At 39.0% G+C, this 12,297-nt stretch overlaps 1 pseudogene; it reads left to right on the forward strand.

The window, feature by feature from the left end:
- Nucleotides 1–9,052: 9,052 nt before the first annotated feature.
- LOC133772137 (U4 spliceosomal RNA) lies at nt 9,053–9,204 on the forward strand (annotated as a pseudogene).
- The last annotated feature ends 3,093 nt before the right edge of the window (nt 9,205–12,297 follow it).

Genomic DNA, 12,297 nt, shown 5'->3' on the forward strand with positions numbered 1-12,297 from the left:
TTTAAAAAAAATAAACATAAACTACTGGCAATAAACATAGTTTGTGACAAATTTGAATTCAGTATGGAGAAACAGAGGACACAAAAAGAATGGTTTGCCCCTTTATAATAAGGGATCAAATTTAATAGAAAACCTAGGGTCCCCCCTTTATTTGTGTTTGAGTCCACTAATTTGAATGGTTTTATTGGAAAGCAAACCAAAAATCAAAAATATCTGCCATAAAACCCTAACTATACACATACATATGTGGTGAATTGGATAAGGAAGTACTGATAGTGGAAAAAATGAATCAATGATGTCACTGAAAGAAAACTCATCAAGAGGGAAAACGTTTTCTCACAGAGTAAGTCACATATCACAGCTGAGTTCCCAGAACATTACTAGAGTCAATGTAGTGTGTTTGGTAGCCAGTATGAAACCTTAATACGGGTCCCTGGAGGCCATGAGTGTATGCTGGAGAGAGCAGGAGTCCAAATGCAGGCCAAGTGAAAGTATGGCAACACCATAGGCACAGATGAGTATTAAACAGGCATAGTGAGGATAATGCTACAATTTGTGAGAATATGCAAGGTAATCGTGGTAGCTCCCAAAGATTCTAGTGTTTAGTCACATCCCAGATTTTCCAGTGATACAGGAAGGAACTACCAAACTATCATAATGTGAGTCATTCTAAGTGCTAGGGTAATCAGCTAAATGAAAAATGTTGAGGAGTCCCCATATATAATAATGACTGGTGATGTTCGTGGATACATATTATCTTTAATTTAATGTTACATTAAAACAAGTGTACAAAAGCATTATGCCTATAAAGCTAGTATGAAGGGTCAGCATTGTGACATAGTGGGTTAAGCAGCTGCAGTGCCAGCTTCCCATAATGTGGCAGTTTGCATCCTGGCTGCTCCACTTCTAATCCAGCTCCCTGCTAATGCTCCTGGGAAAGCAGTGGAGGATGGCCCAAGTGCTTGGGCCCGGGCACCCACGTGAGAGACCCGGGTAAAAATCCTGGCTCCTGGCTTCAGCCTGGTCCAACCCTCATCCTTGAAGCAATTTGAGGAGTGAACCACCGGAGGGAAAATCTCTCTCTCTTTCTCTGTGTGTGTGTGTATGTGTGTGTCTGTCAGTCTCTCCCTCTCTCTCTGAAACTCTTCCTTTCAAACAAATAAATCTTCAAAAATAAAGAAATAAAACAAAATAAAACTGATATGAAGAGGAGGCACCCAGAAAAAGGAGTTGAAGTTTGACAGCTCCTGGCAACCTGAGCTGGAGCACGGGCCACTCTGACAGCAGCAGCAACAACACCCATGGGACAGATCCGTGGATGATCCACATTGGAGTAGCTGCAGCCAGCACTGCAGAACAGCTTGGCCCAGCTGCTTACAACCAGCCCTGCCAGCCTGACAACCCCCTTTCTGAGCACTGTCCAAACTCCTTCTCTTCTGTGCACTATCCAAGCCGCACCACCAGGGCTTCTCTCCTCTTTTCCATGTAGCAGAAATGGCAGGTTCCACAACACTGGGAACTTAGAACCAGCACCAGCTGGAAATATCAATATGGCTGTGGGGTATGCCCCTGCAGTGGCTCACATGCCCGCTCCCATCAAACACCTAAGGCACAACATTTTCACTATTTCAAAGAAAGGGCACAAAAATGCAATAATCAAGCACTAACTCAAACTCTCTCCAAGTCTGACTATTTGATTAAGCTCTGTCTGAGACACTACCCACCATGCTTCACAATGGTATGAAAGGAGGGTTCATCAGGAAAATGCAAATCAAAACCACAATAAGATTTCCCCTCAACCCAGTAAGAATGGTTCTCACACAGAAATCAAAAAACAATAAAAGTAGGTGAGGATGTGGGGGGAAAAGTACCCTAATCCACTGTTGGTGGGAATGTAAACTGGTACAGCCGTGTGGAAGAAAGTATGGAGATTCCTCAGAAAGTTGAAAGTAGATACACCATATGACTCAGACATCCTACTCCTGAGAATTTATCCAAGGAAAATAATTGGATTAATTTTCACTATTGTTTTAGCACATACAGCCTTATATCCTCTCTCTTCCTTGCACTTAGAAAAATACACACACACACACACACAAATGCATGTATTTTTATTTGTTTGAAAGTCAGAGTTAGAGAGAGGCAGAGGCAGGGGGTGGGGGGGTCTTACATCTGCTGGTTTACTCCCCAAATAGCTGCAATGATCAGAGCTGAGCTGAATTGAAACCAGGAGGCAGGAGCTTCTTCCAGGTATCGCATGTGGGAGCCCAAGCACTTGGGCCATTTTTTACTCCTTTCCCAGGCCACAGCAGAGAGCTGGATTGGAAATGGAGCTGCTGGGACTAGAACCAGTGCACATATGGGATGCCAGTACTACAGGTAGCAGCTCTACATGCTAACCACAGTGCCAGCCCCCATGTATTGATTTTTAAAGTTCATTTTTATCTTTTTCACAGAAATGTAGCCTAAATACAGAAAATGCCTTTTCTCTTTTGATTGTGGTTTTATATCCAACTTACAAATGAATCTCTAGCAGGTGATTAATAACATTTCCCAGTGGCTAAAGAATGACTATAATATGTTTAAAACCCTTATAAGATTTGTTTGATTACTTTTAATTTACATATTGATTAGAAAATAATTCAAATCTTTATGAGTATGTTTGCAAGATTGTTTATATTCATCCTAACAGTTTTAGAGTTTTGACTTATCAGAACTCTATAGGCTTTATTAGTTTCCTATGGCTTTTGTAACAAATTACCACAAATTTGTTGCCTGGGGGCTGGCACTGTGGCTCGGCAGGTTAAAGACCCAGCCTGCAGTGCTGGCATCCCATACGGGTGCCGGTTTGAGTCCTGGCTGCTCCACTTCCTATCCAGCTCCCTACTAGTGTGCTGGGAAGACAACAGAGGATGACACAAGTCCTTGGGCCCCTGCACCCATGTAGGAGACCCAGAAGAAGCTCCTGGCTCCTGGCTCTGAATCGGCGCAGCTCCAGCCATTGCAGCCATTTGGGGAGTGAACCAGCAGAGGGAGGATATTTCTCTCTGTCTCTTCCTCTCACTGTCTGTAGCTCTATCTCTCAAATAAATAAATAAAATATTTTAATTTTTTTTAAATTTGTTGCCATAAAACCTCACAAAGTTTTTATTTTACAGTTCAGAAGCTCTGAACTCTGAAAGGAGACTTCTGCTGCTCAAATCCCCAGTTTTGCTCCAGCTGCTTTTCTTCTGGGGAGTCAGAGAAGAGTTCATTTCATTATCCGACTTCTGGTGTTTCAAGTCCTTGGCTTTGGGACTCATCCTCAATCTTTAACGTGGACCATTATAACTCTGTTCCATTGTCATAAGTCCTTTTTTCTGAATTTGACCCTTTTCCTTCCCTCTTAGAATGATCCTAACAATGTGATTATAATGGGTCCAACCAAATAATTCACAATAATATCCTCATCTCAAGATTTTTAATTAAGTCATTCTGCAAATTGCTTTTCATCATGTTAGCATATACAGAGGTCCCAAGGATTAGTGTGTAGGAATCTTTGAAAAGCCATATTTTTCTATAACAAAGGCATTGCATATACTTTTGCCTCTGTGTGTGTGTTCAAATCCTGTATTGCATTGTTACTAATTTACATGAATGAACCATTTGATAATATATATTCTCATCAATATTGTTTAAGACAGATGCTATTTAGGAGATGTCATCTCAATCAATTTGTTATTATTTCATATAAATTGATCTCTTTATCAGCTTAAGTTTATTTTCTTATGAGTACACATTCCAAATATAAATTTTGTTTTAAGCTGAATGATTTTTGCTATTCATTGAACCACATTAACAGTACTATTTACCATGCTTAATCTTATTATGCTTTGATTCAAAGGCTATTTTTGTTTTATTAAGGTGAATTCTTGTTGATTTCTTGATAATATAAATTTTACACTTTTTTATATTTCTCTATTTTCTTGAAATTAAATTTCTTAATCTGATTAGTTATCCCTGTTTTCCCTCTCAACTAGCTTCACATGTAATCATAATTCACTGTCTATTCACATAAATATACAAGCACTCAGTAATAGTCAGTATGGGTTTTTTAATTGATATCACTATTTCTCTAACAGGAAACACAGCTGCTAATGGCAAACCTGTGGTCATGGTAGATATTATATCCCTAAGGTTTGGGGCTGTATAAATCACTTGGGGCAGAATAAAGTTACCACAAATAACACATTGCTCTTCTTGCTAGCTCTAAGACAAATTCTTTCATTTTCTTTAGAGAGCTGCTTTCACTATCTATACTTAACCCAGGAGAAAAACTTAAATAAAGTTGCTTTTTGCAAGGGAGCCAGAGGTTGAACTAGTTGGTTACCACTAAGGACACTAAATAGCAGACCCTGGCTATTGGTTTCTGGAAGTTTACTGGGATGATCTTTCAGAAATTAATATGAATTTCTTCAGTAGCTCCTCTACATTCAAATGTTGACTAATATGGCCATTGAGTTTTATTTTTAATTTGGACAAAAGAGATCTTTAATTTCTATAAATTATTAAATGTAAGTGCTTGATTTTTCTATTTATTTGGTATGACATCCATTTACTTAAGTTAATCCATCTGGGCTAAAAACTATGAAAATGGTAAATATGCAATCACATATTTATCAAGTAGAAAGAGTACTAAATCCAGATTGAAGATTTGGGGATGTTCATACAAGAATAATGCTAATACTGTCTAGTAAAGAATGTATAAGATTTCAAAAGGCAAAGAGGGCTTGGGAAAGAGACACTCAAAAGCAAAAGCTTCAAGAATATTCTAGGTGGGGAAATAAGATAATACAATATGATATGATGTGATACATCTTTTTTTAAGATTTTATTTATTTATTTGAGAGGTAGAGTTAGCCAGTGAGAGAGTGAAACAAAGAGAAAGGTCTTCCTTCCATTGGTTCACTCCCCAGATGGCCACTACAGCCGGAACTACACCGATCCAAAGCCAGGAGCCAGGTGCTTCCTCCTGGTCTCCCATGCGGGTGCAGGCCCAAGCACTTGTGCCATCCTCCACTGCACTCCCAGGCCACAGCAGAGAGCTGGACTGGAATAGGAGCAACCGGGACAGAATCCAGTGCCTATATGGGATGCCGGCACCAGAGGCGGAGGATTAACCAAGTGAGCCACAGCGCCTGCCCGGTGTGATATATCTTATAATATAATAAAAACCAACTTGGAAAACTTCATTATTAACAGCTTTCACAACTAGAATAAAATATTCACTGGTAAAAGGAAAGTGACGTTTGCAAACAAACTTCCGATCATTCTTACTTTTTTCTTCATTGTTCTTCACAGTACAAAAAATTTTTAATAAGACAAAAAGTGTCAGAATGATACTGAAATGGACCTAAAATATTTAAATTTCAGTGTCCAAATGAGGACAGATACTGTGGTCTTCTGAAAGTCATTCAAACTTATGATAATGAAAAATGACAGCTAATTAATGTTTTGTAGCCATACCTCCCATTTTATACCACCCCAGATGTTTTCTTTGCCATTTAAGCACTACACACATTGCAAAGCATAAACATATTTGTTTTCCAATGTGCAATTAAAACTTCCTGAATTCTAGAGACCATAAGCAATATAATTTGACCTTGTGCAGACGCAGTTAAAATACTCACACACCAAATTATGATAAACCAAATAGAAGAATAATGAAGTGGGTTTGCTCCTTTCCAATTCATAATAAAGCATAATGCTAATTCAATAGGTTTATTTCTGCTTCTTTCTGTCTTACCCATTCTGTTATACCATTTTGCTCTACATTTATATTGTTCAAGATTTATTTATTTATCTGTAAGGTAAAGTGACAGAGAGAGAGAGGTAGCGATCGAAAGGTTGAGCAAAATTCCATCTGCTAGTTCATGCCTCACATGCCCACAACAGTCAGGGCCAGAACAGGTCCAATTCAGGAACCAGGAACTCCATTCAAGATTTCCATGTGGGCTGTGCAAATCCAGGTCTTTGGGCCTCCATCAGCTGTCTCCAAGGAACATTAACAAAAAGCTAGATAAGAAGCACTGGAGTAGCAGCGACTTGAATCAGGCACTGGGTTATGGGATGGGCTGTCCCATATGGTAGCTTAAACTGCTATTCCTCAATGACTACTCCTTTACATTATACTTTAAGGTTCAATTTTTTTCATTTACTTTAAGTTAATAATTCATTTACATGCATATGTGGGCATGTTGTTATAGAATACTATTATTTTATATAGTTTTTTACCAATGTGTATTTTTCACTAATGATATTGCAAGGATTTTGCCATTTAAGTTCTAAATTATGGGTTTTTTTACATTTTTAAATAAGATATATACATATATATATATATATACTTTAAAATTTTTATTTATTTGAGACATAGAGTTATAGACAGAGTGAGGGACAGAGAAAAAGGTCTTCTATCTGGGAGTTCACTCCCCAAATGACTGCAGTTTCTGGAGCTGAGCTGATCTGAAGCCAGGAGCCAGAAGCATCTTCTGGGTCTCCCACGTGGGTGCAGGGTCCCAAGCTCTTGGGTTGTCTTCTGCTTTCCCAGGCCATAGCAGAGCGCTGGATCCAAAGTACAGCAGCCAGGACACAAGCTAGTGCCCATATGGCATGCAAGCACCACAGGAGGAGGTTTAACCTACTATGCCACAGCACCAGCCACATAAAATTTATTTTTATTAAATTTTATAAAGGTATAATTGTGGCCAGCGCCGCGGCTCACTTGGCTAATCCTCCACCTGCGGCGCCAGCACCCTGGGTTCTAGTCCCAGTTGGGGCGCCAGATTCTGTCCCGGTTGATCCTTTTCCAGTCCAGCTCTCTGCTGTGGCCTCGGAAGGCAGTGGAGGATGGCCCAAATGCTTGGGCCCTGCACCCACATGGGAGACCAGGAGGAAGCACCTGCCTCCTGGCTTCAGATCAGCAAGCGCACCAGCCTTAGCAACCATTTAGGGGGTGAACCAACGGAAGAAAGACCTTTCTCTCTGTCTCTCTCACTGTCTAACTCTGCCTGTCAAATATAAATAAATAATAAAAAGCATAATTGCAAATATTTACAGAACTTTGTGTTCTGACATTATTTATATGAACAAGAAATAATGTACATTATCTCCAAAAATTTTTTATATATTCCTTTGTAATACCTTCTACCTTCCCCTCCATAATCAACTCCTTTCCTTGATTCCCAAACCTCTGATCAGCTTTCTAGCAAGTTTCTGAGGATTCACTGGCATTTTCTATTGCATTTTATATAAATGGAATAATGTTCTTGACTGTTACAATTAGCACCATCAGTTCAAATGACATCCATGTTATGATATATATTAATAGTTTCTTCTTGGGGCAAGTGCTATGACATAGTTGGTTAAGTTTCCACCTGCAGTGTCAGCATCCCATATGGGCTCGAGTTCGAGTCCCAGCTGCTCCACTTCCAATTCAGCTCCCTGCTAACACACCTGGGAAAGAAGCAGCAGATAGCCCAAGTCCTTGGGTCTCTGCATTCATGTGGGAGACCCAGAAGAAGCTCTGGTCTCCTCTTGGCTTGGGTCTGGCCCAGCTCCAGCTGTTGCAGCCATTTTGGTGAGTGAACTAGTGATGGAAGATCTCTCTCTCTCTCTCTCTCTCTGCTGCTCCCTTTCTCTAACTCTGCCTTTCAAATAAAAAATTAATATATTTAAAAAATAGTTCCTTCTGCTTTTGTGCTACATGTTATTCAAATATATATGTGAATGTGTATATATATATATATGAATGTGTGTGTATATATATATGAATGTGTGTGTGCATACCAGAGTTTGCTTACATGTTCATCAATTGATTAAATGGATGTCATGATTACACATAATGTTGTTTTGGCCATTTATATACAAGTCTAGTATGGACATATGCCTCTACCTGTCCTGGATAAATACTTACGAGTGGAATGGCTAGATCATCTGGCAAGTGTGTGCTAAATATTTTAATACATTTCCAAGCCTTTTCCAAAGTGTCTGAACCATTTTATATCTCCACCATCAGTGTATGAGAATTCCAGTTCCTCCTAAGGGTTAACATTGTTTCATCCCATGTGGGTACAGATTGAGTCCCAGCTGTTAAACTTTCAATCCAGGTCCTGGCTAATACCCGTGGGAAAAGGGTGGAAGATGGTCCATGTGGGAAACCTAGAAGGAGTTCCAGACTCCTGGAGTTGGCATGGCACAACCCCAGCTATTGTGCCCATTTGGGGCATGAACCAGCAGATGGAACATTCTCTCTCTCTCTCTCTTTTCTCTCTACCTCTTTGTAACTCTGGCATTCAAAAAATACATGTAAATCTTTAAAACATGGTCGGACTCTTCAATTTTTTCCATTCTAATATGGTGTGGTTTCATCTCACTGTGGTTTCATTTTTTATTTCTCCAATGATTAGATTATTGGTGCTAAGTATCTTATCATATCTTTCCATATTTTCATTGGTAAAGGATTTGTTTAATCCTTTGCCCGTTTGTTTTGCTTAATTTTTATCTGTATGCTTTGATTTGAAAGACAGAGCAGAGATCTTTCATTAGCTAGTTCATTTCCTAAATGACCCCAACAGCTAGAGCTGGGACAGGCCAAAACCAGGAGCCCAGAATCCAATTTAGGTCTCCCATATGGGAGTCAGGAGTCCATACACTGGAGTCATCACCCACTGCCTCCATGGGTATTCATTAGCAAGACACTAGAATAAGGAGCAGAATTCCAGCTTGAACCAAGTCACTCTTACATGAGAATACTGGCTTCCGAAGCAACTTCTTAACTGCTAAGCCAAACACCTACCTATGTCTTATGCATTTAATTTTAAGTGTATAATTAAGCTTTAAATAGTTAACACTGAGTAAAGTTTAACTATACATGATATGTATCTAATACCTCAGATATATGCAGAAAAAAAAAAACAAAGTGCAAAGGGAGCATTTATTTAAAATAATTCTCACCAAGATTTCAAGAACTTCAAATCACTTACACTAGATAATTGACATAATAAATGCATTAAATAGCTTTGCGCAGTGGCAGTATCATAGCCAATGAGGTTTATCTGAGGTGCGATTATTGCTAATTGAAAAATTTTCCCGATTATTACATTAAAATATATAAATCCATTAAAGCACTCCCTTATATTTAAAGGTATATGCATCTTAAATAAATGAATAATTTTGTCTCTTGGAATGTTATATCATCTCAGAACTGAAAAAGAATGATTAAACTCACCTCTCTCCTAAGTCTCTAAGATGTTGAGAGAGTTGCACAGGATTAAAACACTGCTACCTACATTAGGAGCAATGTTAAGAGTCATACCAGGTACATCTTAACTAGTATATTTGACATTATACTTACATGATTCTCCAAGCTTCACTTAGTAATACAGACTACATTCCAGAAGAAGTACACGTACAAGCTATTCCTAATGTTATATTTTGCTTTAGGCAATGAAATATATCTGTACTATAACACATTATGGGCTATTATGTGCTTTTATATTTTGCCATGATGTGAATAGTTCTTCATTTCCCACATCACCATCTCAATAAAGTTTATTTCATCTTAAAGTTCTAAAAGATTTGCTCTATCTCCTTTTACAGACTGTATCTCACCTAGTGAATTTGGTCAAATCATTTTAGGAAGACTCTTAACTGTCCATGTCTGAGGATGACTGCTTTAAATTCTAAAGTATATCTCAGCACCCTAAGAATTAACTTCTGCAGTATTTATTGTATATTTGAAGTTAGTGGATATAAATAATCAACCATCATGTTAACAAATAGATGTAATGAAGATCCAGATACTCTGGCACAGAAGTAATTCAGGAATACCTGAGCAAAGGGAAAAAGAGACACAGGTCTTAGTGAAGCAGAGGAAGTATCCTTTTGTGGCTGATAATATGCCTAAATGTGCCCAGTGTCATAATCAGATATTGAATAGAAACTTGAAATTGTCTGAAAATGTGAATTGAGGTTGCTGCTGTGGTGCAGCTAGTAAAGCCACCATCTGTGGTTGTAGCATCCCATATGGGCACCAGTTAGAGTCCTGGCTGCTCCACTTCTGATCTAGCTCTCTGCTGTGGCCTGGAAAAGCAGTGGAAGATGGCCTGGGTTCTTGTGCCCTTGCACCCATGTGGTAGACCCAAAAGAGTCTCTAGGTTCCTGGTTCAAATCGGCCCAACTTCGGCCATTGTGGCCATTTGGGGAGTGAACCAGCGGATGGAAGACCTCTCTCTGTTTCTCTCTGCCTCTGCTTCTCTGTAAATCTACCTTTCAAATAAATAAATAGATCTTTAAAAAAATGTGAATTGCTTAGTACCATAGATTGTGGTGTATGTTAGTGTTTGGCCTGATGTTTCAGCTGAAACATAGTGATATCAAATGACCTCCTATTTTAGGAGAAACACAGTGATCTTAAAATGGGTTAAATGTGGGTAACCATACAAGTGGTCAGAAATAAGAAATAGTCCCATTATAGCACAATCACTTGACTGCATATTATACATCCATTAAAATTATGTTGTAAGTTATAGTTATGAATATAAGAAACTAAAATATTTGTTATAAGTGAATAAGATATGACACAATATTGTACATGCAACATCAGTAAAGCTTTATCATAAAACATGCATCACAATGAAAACTAGAAAAGGATCAATAAAGATTGTGATAGTTGCTGGGTTCCTTTTTTTTTTAAAGATTTATTTATTTACTTGAAATGAGTTACACAGAGGGAGAAGGAGAGGCAGAAAGAGAGAGGTCTTCCATCCGCTAGTACACTCCCAAGTTGGCCGCAACAGCTGGAGCTCCTGAAGCCAGGAGCCAGGAGCTTCTTCCAGGTCTCCCACATGAGTGCAAGTGCCCAAGGACTTGGGCCATCTTCTACTGCTTTCTCAGGCCATAGCAGAAAGCTGGATTGGAAGGTGGAGCAGGAACTCGAACCAGCACTCATATGGGATGCCAGCACCAAAGGCAGCCATACCACAGCGCCAGCCCCACTGAGTCCCTTTATGGGATTCTGAGTGTTTTATTCTTTTGTTCTTGGAATATGTTTTTTAATTTCCCTGTAGCACTCAAATTTTATACATTGTAAAAAAACAACAACCCAAAGCCGAATAAACATTAAACAATGTTTATCACTGGTTGGGATGCACTTGTGATGGAAAAGTCAGGAGAGAGGTTAATAATGATGTGCTTATTCAAGGAGGAAAAGCATTGCCTATTACTCATGGCCTTTGAAATGTGCTTTTTACCTAATATAGTCCATATCTAGACTTTGCACTCAAGGTTTCATATCCTGGAAATATAAATGAAGATTTAAATTATATCCCCCCCCAAAAAAAAATAAGAGTGAGGAATGCAATTATCCCTAAAATAATTTTTCTTCCTTTTTCAAGTTTTTCATACAAGGCAATAGTAAAGAGACAATGTTATGAAGTCCCCTGCATTTCCCACCTAGGATACAGTCAAACTATCCATCAGAGAAAGAATGATTAATATAGATTCTGCTCGGGAGATTAAGGTATCACACTGATGGGTCAGTAGTTATTATCTCTGGAATTCATCTTTCATCCATTTCTTGTTTATTAGATTCATGAAAGACTTTTTTTACAGAATATTTGAATGGTTCTATGAAAAAACATATTGTAAAAGTAGCAATCACTCCATGCGAATACTATCATACTATGTTACCAACACTGGTCACTAGCCACTTTAGTCACCAAACATCCTTAATCATTCAGCCAATAGGATTCAAAGTTACTCTGCAGTAACTATGACCTTTCCAAATGACTTTTAGGCAGTCGTGTTCCAGTGCTTTCCAAATCCTTCTCTAATTTATGATTTCTAGACTGAATTTGTCACATCGCTAATACAAAACATATTTTTCAGAATAGCAAGAAGAATAAGCATAAGAAAGTAACAGAGGGGCTGGTGCTGTGGCATAGCAGGTAAAGCCGCCGCCTGCAGTGCCCACATCCCATATGAGCATTGGTTCGAGTCCTGGCTGCTCCACTTCTGATCCAGCTCTCTGCTATGGCCTGAGAAAGCAGTAAAAGGTGGCCCAAGTCCTTGGGCCCCTGCACCTGCGTGGAAGACCTGGAAGAAGTTCCTGGCTCCTGGCTTCGGATTGGCCCAGCTCCAGCCATCGCAGCCAACTGGGGAGTGAACCAGCAAACAGAAGACCTCTCTCTCTTTCTCCCTCTGCCTCTGCCTCTCTGTAACGCTGCCTTTCAAATAAATAAATCTTTAAAAAAATAAAAA

The sequence above is a fragment of the Lepus europaeus genome, chromosome 12 (genome assembly GCF_033115175.1).
Source record: "Lepus europaeus isolate LE1 chromosome 12, mLepTim1.pri, whole genome shotgun sequence".
NCBI lineage: Eukaryota > Metazoa > Chordata > Mammalia > Lagomorpha > Leporidae > Lepus > Lepus europaeus.